We start from the raw sequence: 7,514 nt of genomic DNA on the forward strand, positions 1-7,514 counted from the left end.
GTCACTGGTAAAGGGGCGCTCTGGAAGTCACTGGTAAAGGGGCGCTCTGGAAGTTACTGGTAAAGGGGCGCTCTGAAAGTTACTGGTAAAGGGGCGCTCTGGAAGTCACTGGTAAAGGGGCGCTCTGGAAGTCACTGGTAAAGGGGCGCTCTGGAAGTCACTGGTAAAGGGGCGCTCTGAAAGTTACTGGTAAAGGGGCGCTCTGGAAGTCACTGGTAAAGGGGCGCTCTGGAAGTCACTGGTAAAGGGGCGCTTTTTTCAAGCACTATGTATTTTCCTGGAAATGCAAATCTAGTTCTAAATATATTTTTATTTAGTGGTTAATACTTTCAATCAAAGTATTTGTAAGAATGTTTGATGACTTTTTTAAAATGTTTCATTTTTTTTATCTTTATAATAAAATAATCCTGAAATTGTGCAGTTTTCATTGTCACCACTAGGGCTCAAACTAAGCTGAAACATCCTGGGTCTGTGGTGATGAGAGGAGGCTAGAGGAGGAGGTGATCTGTACAGAATTATAGACATGTGACACCAGTAAATAGAGGAGACAATAGCAGCTTCCTGTGGAATGACCTCTTCAAATATAACATAGTAACATAAATAGTTAACCCCTTTAAGACCAAGCCCATTGATGCCCGGATGTCCGCATCAAATTAATGCAATGTTCCTCACCGCCTTCTAAGAGCCATAGCGCTTTTATTTTTCCACCTATAGGACTGGTTGGTGTGTCATTTTTTGCGCCATGATCTCTAGTTTTAATTAATATCATATTGGTGTAAAAGATAAGTTATGATCGCCTTTTTTTTCCTGATATATAGTTTTAAAAAATCAGAAATCTTGTTGTTTTTTGTTTACACCGTTCACCGTGTGGGAACAAAAATGTTATATTTTAATAGATCGTACAATTCCGCATGCTACAATATGTAATATGTTTATTTATTAATATTTTTATAATGGGCAAGGGGGTATAATAAACTTTTATTGGGGGGGTTATACGTTTTTTTATACTTTTAAAAACTTTTTTTATTACACTTTTTTCACTTTAAAACATGCAATCAGTAGATTGCATATACTGATCTATGCTATGCTATGGCATATGCATGGATGGCCGATCCGACAGGACAGAGGTAAGTGACTTCCCCCCGTCTGTTGGTACAAGCGATCGGGACCCCCGCCATCTCGATAACTCAGTGACAGGAGCTTGTCCTGTCACTGAGTACCTTAAGCGATGCGATCAGGTCTCCACAAGCTGTCAGATCTGTATCAAAATGGCCAGCTGCATGAATTAAGATATCTCACCAATAAGTATGACTTACCCCCTTCCTCCCTTTTCTTATATCTTCAGATTAGGCACTGCATGGTGGAAACCCCCCTCCCCACAACCACATGGGATACCTCCCTACCAACCTTGTTTGCTGTCAAACTCCGTGGTCTGCGCCCTATATATTAGCTATTGGGCAACTTCCAGAAATTCATTAAACCACCAGCCTTAAAGATTGGGAGACACTTCTCTACAAATCATATTCACCCTCGGAATGGCTATCTGCATATAAATGGTCGTTAGGGTCTGTGATTTCCTGGCAGTTCCCCATTATGCTGGTGTGGTTGCGGCCAGACAGGCTTCCTTATGCACATACTATGGGACTATCCACACCTAACAACCTTTTGGTTTGTAGTGACCCTATTAATTTTGGATCTGGACAGAGTTCCCCCACATGCCTAATTGCCTTTAGCAGACATACCATCAAGTCCTTTAGCACTATATGGTCACTTGCCACAAACATAACCTTTTTTCTTTCTATACCTCTGTCCTCTCTCCAACTTTCCCAAAATAAAAGGACATAGGGAAGGACGACCATCCTTCTTCCACTCTCTCTTTTTTCTTGCCTCGTGACCACCTTCAGGAGCACATAATGTGGAGTTCTATGACTCTTTGATTTTGCTTACACTGTCAATACCGATATTGTCACTAAACCTCATGCCTATGAGGGAACAGACTGCTGGGACCCAAACTAATTCTAGGAACAGAGACAAAATTGACCCCAGAATTAATGCTATCCCAGAGGGGAATACCCTTTAAAGCAGCAGGTTCTCCCCAATAAACCTGCTGATTTGCCACAGACGTACTTTCCATGATGTCTGCAGGGCTGTTAATAAATCTTCTCTTCTATTTTTCTTTATTTAGATATAGCCTAATTGCCCCTATGCTAATGAGGGGCTTAGGAGCATTTGGGGTGTTACCTGACGGGCCAGAGCACTTGCTCGGCCTGCCCAGTCCGCCCCCTCCCGTGCCCCCCCTTCCATTGCCGCTCTTTATGCTTACATGAATATGCATAGTGGGCGGCCCTGAGCACCCCCCTCCTCCCGCCCAGCACGCCCCCTCCATTGCCGCTCACTATGCTTATGCACAGTGGGCGGCCCTGATCAACCCCCTCAGCCAGCCCAGCATGCCCCCTATATTGCTGCTGATGAGCTTTACCATCACACAACCCAGGCTCCCAGCGGCAATCACACTCCTGCCAGCTGCATATTGTAGCAAAGAGCAGCATACTCTCCTGGGCTCCTGATTGGCTGGGCATTGGCAGCAAGATAGGGGCATGCTGGCCTGGCTGAGGGGGTTGTTCAGGGTCGCCCACTGTGCATAAGCATAGTGAGCGGCAATTGAGGGGGCGGGCTGGGCAGGCGGAGGGGGGTGCTCAGGGCCGCCCACTATGCATATTCATGTAAGCATAGTGTGCGGCAATTGACGGGGCTGCGCGGAAGGGGGCGGACTGGGCGGGCCGAACAAGTGCTCCAGCCCGTCAGGTAACGCCCCAAATGCTCCTAAGCCCCTCATTAGCATAGGTTCAATTAGGCTATATCTACATAAAGAAAAATAGAAGAGAAGATTTATTAACAGCCCTGCAGACATCATGGAAAGTACGTCTATGGCATATCAGCAGGTTTACACGTACAGGATCCACAACAGATCCGCAGCAGATTTGATGGGGCAGATTTGATGCAGTGTTCGTTTATTTAGTTACATTGATGTCTGCGCCATCAAATCTGTTGCGGGTCCTGACGTATGAATGCACCATAAAGGGGCTTAAGTTACCTATAATTAGCTTAAAGTAAAAATTTTGTCTCTTTCACTGAATTTCTAGGTCAGTCAGATGACTATTTCTTCACCCGACCCATCCGGCCATGATGTTATAATGAACTTAGCTTCTAAGCTCTGTAAAGAATTTTGATGTCTCGCCATGTACAGGGAACATCATTGTCACGTTTTGAAACAGGGAGTGGCTGAAGACAGTGGAGGTGACATTAGCCAGGCTTGGACTGACCTGTGAGAGAAGAGAATAGGTGATGCCAAGCTGCATAACACCCTATGTGTAAGCTGTTAGTGCTGGACTCCACTTCACAATAGTGAGACCGTGGTGTTGCTATCTGCATTTTCATACTACTAGTCAATGTTCACTTTAAGGCGACTCTGTACCCATAATCTTCATAATAATGAAGCCTTGATGCAGTAGTAAGTGCAGGGAAAAAGCACTTTATATGTATATTGGGGATTTGTATAACTTTTGGGGGGCAATACACTACTTTAATAAAACTCTTAGAGGACTGGGCCAATTTCAATTTTTGCATTTTCGTTTTTTCCTCCTTGTGTTTTTTCACCTAGAAACCCACATGAGCCCTTATTTTTTGCGTCTCTAATTATACTTTGCAATGACAGGCTGAATTCTTTCATAAAGTACACTGTAAAAGCAGAAAAAAAGTATATGTGGTGAAAGTGAAAAAAAAAATGCATTTTTTTTTTTGCAGGGTTTTTGTTTTTTACGCCGTTCACCCTGGGGTAAAACTGACTTGTTATATATGTTCCTCAAGTTTTTACTATTACAACGATATGTAACATGTATAACTTTTATTTTATTTGATGGCTTTTAAAAAATTCAAACCATTGTTAACAAATATACGTTCCTTAAAATCGTTCTATTCCCATGCTAATAGCGCTTTTATCCTTTGGTCTATGAGGCTGTGTCAGGTGTCATTTTTTGCGCCATCATCTGTACTTTCTATCGGTGCCTTGATTGCACATATGTGACTTTGATCACTGTTTATTACAATTTTTCTGCATTTGATGCAGCCAAAAATGCGCAATTTTGCACTTTGGGATTTTTTGCGCTTACGCCGTTTACCGTGCGAGATCAGGAATGTGATAAATTTATATTTTGGGCGATTAAGCATGCGGTGATACCAAACATGTTTATTTATTTATTTATTTTATTTTATTTATTTTTTTATTTATAACATGGGAAAAGGGGGGTGATTCAAACTTATATAAGGGGAGTTTTTTTTTTTACACTTATACTAGAAGCTTCCCTGGGGGACTTCTAGTATAAGTACACTGATCTCTCATTGAGATCTATGCAGTATAGTTATACTGCATAGATCAATGAGATCCGCACTTGATTGCTTCCGGCTGCTGCAGCCCAAAGCAATCGAGTGCCGAGCCAGGATCAGCACCATGGGTATCGGACAAGGGTATCGCTCCCCTGCGACAACGTCACGGGGGGGGGGGGGGGTCGATCCCCCCACTAGACACCAGGGAACAGGCTGCCAGAAGTATTCAGATGCAGCTGTCAACTTTGACAGCTGCATCTTAATACTTAATTCGCAGGCACGGTGATCGGCCCTTGCCCGCTAATAGCCGCGGTCCCGGGCTACAAGGGGCACCCGGGATTGTGGCCCCGCTCTGAACTCCATTAGGCGGCCCAGGACATACGGGTATGCCCAGGGTCGTCTAGGGGTTAAACTTAGAAATATAGTCACCTTTGTCTTGATCACCATGGTAACCCCATTGTCTGCAGGTTTAATTATTATAATATTATCAGATCTTAAGCCTGCAATGCTTGATTAGCAATATTATTAAGATTATGAGGGTAATAAAAAGAAACCTTTCTCCATCTGAACCATAAAGGAAACACATCTTGTTTGACTAAACTAATAAATGTTTCCAAAGCTGGTGTGCCTCCAAGTGGCAAATAATTGCTAGGGGATCTCAAGGCCTTGGCCCTAAAATTAGCCAAACTGTCAGTTGAATTATGCTTCTCCTGTATGAGTTATCAATATTATTTAAGGAGGCTTTAAGGCAAATATTTATATTAAAAAAAAACTGAAAAAACTCAAAATACATGTCCAGTTAAATCATATTAGTATGATGGAGAAAATTTACGACAGGGCTCAAGGACTTGGTATAGAAGAATTAAACTCTGTTAAGAAAATAATATCTACTCCTATATTCTATTTACATATTTATTCTATCCATGTATAACTAAAGTGTACTCCTAATAGAAAAAAATGTATATATGCTATATACTTGTACATAAAATCCATATACTACCATTTCCTTATACTTATATATCACTTCAATGTACTACTAACCTGCAATCCTAACAGTAATGTTTCCTACATCTGCAAAAACCCCTGTGGCCAGATGTTATGAAAGTTTATGAACTGCCTCACACACACGTTTTTTGGCATTTTTCTCCCCTCCTTGGTGTTTTTACGGCATACTGTGGCATTTTTCTCCCATAGACTTCATATGCTGCTTTTTAGTGCCTCTTTTCTGTGAGAATAATGCCACTGTCTGGTCCCCAGGGGGTTAACCCAACCCCCTGTGGGCCAGACTGTGATCCAGGGGGTTAAATGGGGTGGAAGGTCGCTAGAGGTTTAACTTACCCTCCGGTCGTCTTCTCATCAGTGGCTGAGCAGGGACACTCTATCTTCGAAAAGGCAGAACCTGGAACACTTGTAGCTTAATGTGCCAGGCTCTGCTGAAGCAAGAAGCTATTGGGGTGAGTATAAACAGGGCCCCCCTTATCTCCCCAGCACTGCACCCATCCCAGTAAGGGAGGGGGGGGGCTAATTAACCCCCTTCCTTGCTGGAATGGGTACATTGTGACATCAATAAGGCTTCTATGGGATTAGGTGAGAATGGTCCGCATCCTCAATTACCCCCCAGGAGGCCACATTATTCGGTCTGGCACACAAAGGGCTGTGTGAATGTCATGCATCCTCACTTAACCCCTTGTGTGGCAGACTGTAAGCAGCAGAACAATGATGGGTGTTCTGCTCCTGGCCTTTTTTTGTGTTTTTCCCTTTTGTATTTCAGATGGATATCCAGAGGATTATGTTGGATTTGTTGGATTACGTCAATGACCAGTGTTATGTGGGTGTGGGGATGTTATTTTTAGAATAAATGACTTTTCTCTATTGTGTGGTGTTTTTATTTTCTTACTGGCTTAGTAGTGGAAGCTGTCCGATAGACGGCATTCATTACTAAATTGGGGCTTAGTGTTAGCCGGTATAAACTGGCTAACACTAACCCCCACATTATTACCCCAGTACCCACCGTACCAGGGGGAACGGTACGGTGGGTACCAGAAGTTTAGCAGCGTCAAAATTGGCGCTTCTTGACTGGGCGGTAGCAGGTTAGTATTATTAGGCTCGGTAGAGCCAACAAAAATGTCCCTTCCCATTCTGGTACTACTAGGCTGCTGCTGTTTGGTGGGTACTGAGCTGGCAAATTGTTTTCCCTATTTTTTAGTTACCAAAGGGACAGTAAATTCAGGGACAGTAAATTATTTGGCGGTTTGTTTGTGAACCGGAATAGTCTATTGAGTAAGGGGAGCATGTGCTGTTCTCTTCCTGGATGCTGGATGATTATGTATGAGCAACAGTTTATTATGAAGATATCCTGTGTAAGGAGGAGAAGAAGATGTAAGTAGTGTAGTAGTAACATCTGTCCTCAATGTGGTGTTTTCTCTCTGGGAGAAGATTGTGGGGGACATTTTAATAAGGCCCTGTCCCATTCACCTTGCCAGATTCGCTAAGAGACGGACGCTTCTTAGTGAATCTGTAGGGACCTGCGCATGCTGTGTGCAGAAATCTACATTTGCTGCACAACAGTTGTAGATTTCTGCCTGCTAAATCCGCTCCATCTCCCTGTCTGCCTAACAGGTGCAGAAAAAACACAGAATTGCAAACCACAAAAATCTGTTCTTTTTCTATAGCGTACACCGGGAGCGCATTTAAGAAATGTGCCCCTGTGTGTTGTTCTTTAGTGTGATTTGGCTGCAGAGGAGGAGTGGAGCACAAATTAAAGGGGTACTCTGGGCAACTGCGAGAAATACAGGGGGGTGGCAGGGGGGTGGTGGTGACATAATTAAGAAGTCCAATTTACCCATCCCTGTGCCCCTGCAGTGCAGTGCATGGTCCCCCACCGGTCTCCCAATTCTGTGATGTCACGGCCCAAGTCAGAAATGCCCCCCCCCCCCCAGTGACTGCAGTCACTGAGTGGCTATTTCCTGTGGGGCTGCAATGATTTAGGAGCGCAGACGCTAACATAGAGTTGATAAATCTGGGCCCATGTCTGACCACTATATCACTCGTATCTGTTATTGTAACAGTTTTTCTTTGTTTATGGTAAATATTAAGTTAGTAGTGAGTTGTTCAGGACATGTTTTGTTACA

The sequence above is a fragment of the Dendropsophus ebraccatus genome, chromosome 2, assembly GCF_027789765.1.
Source record: "Dendropsophus ebraccatus isolate aDenEbr1 chromosome 2, aDenEbr1.pat, whole genome shotgun sequence".
Lineage (NCBI taxonomy): Eukaryota > Metazoa > Chordata > Amphibia > Anura > Hylidae > Dendropsophus > Dendropsophus ebraccatus.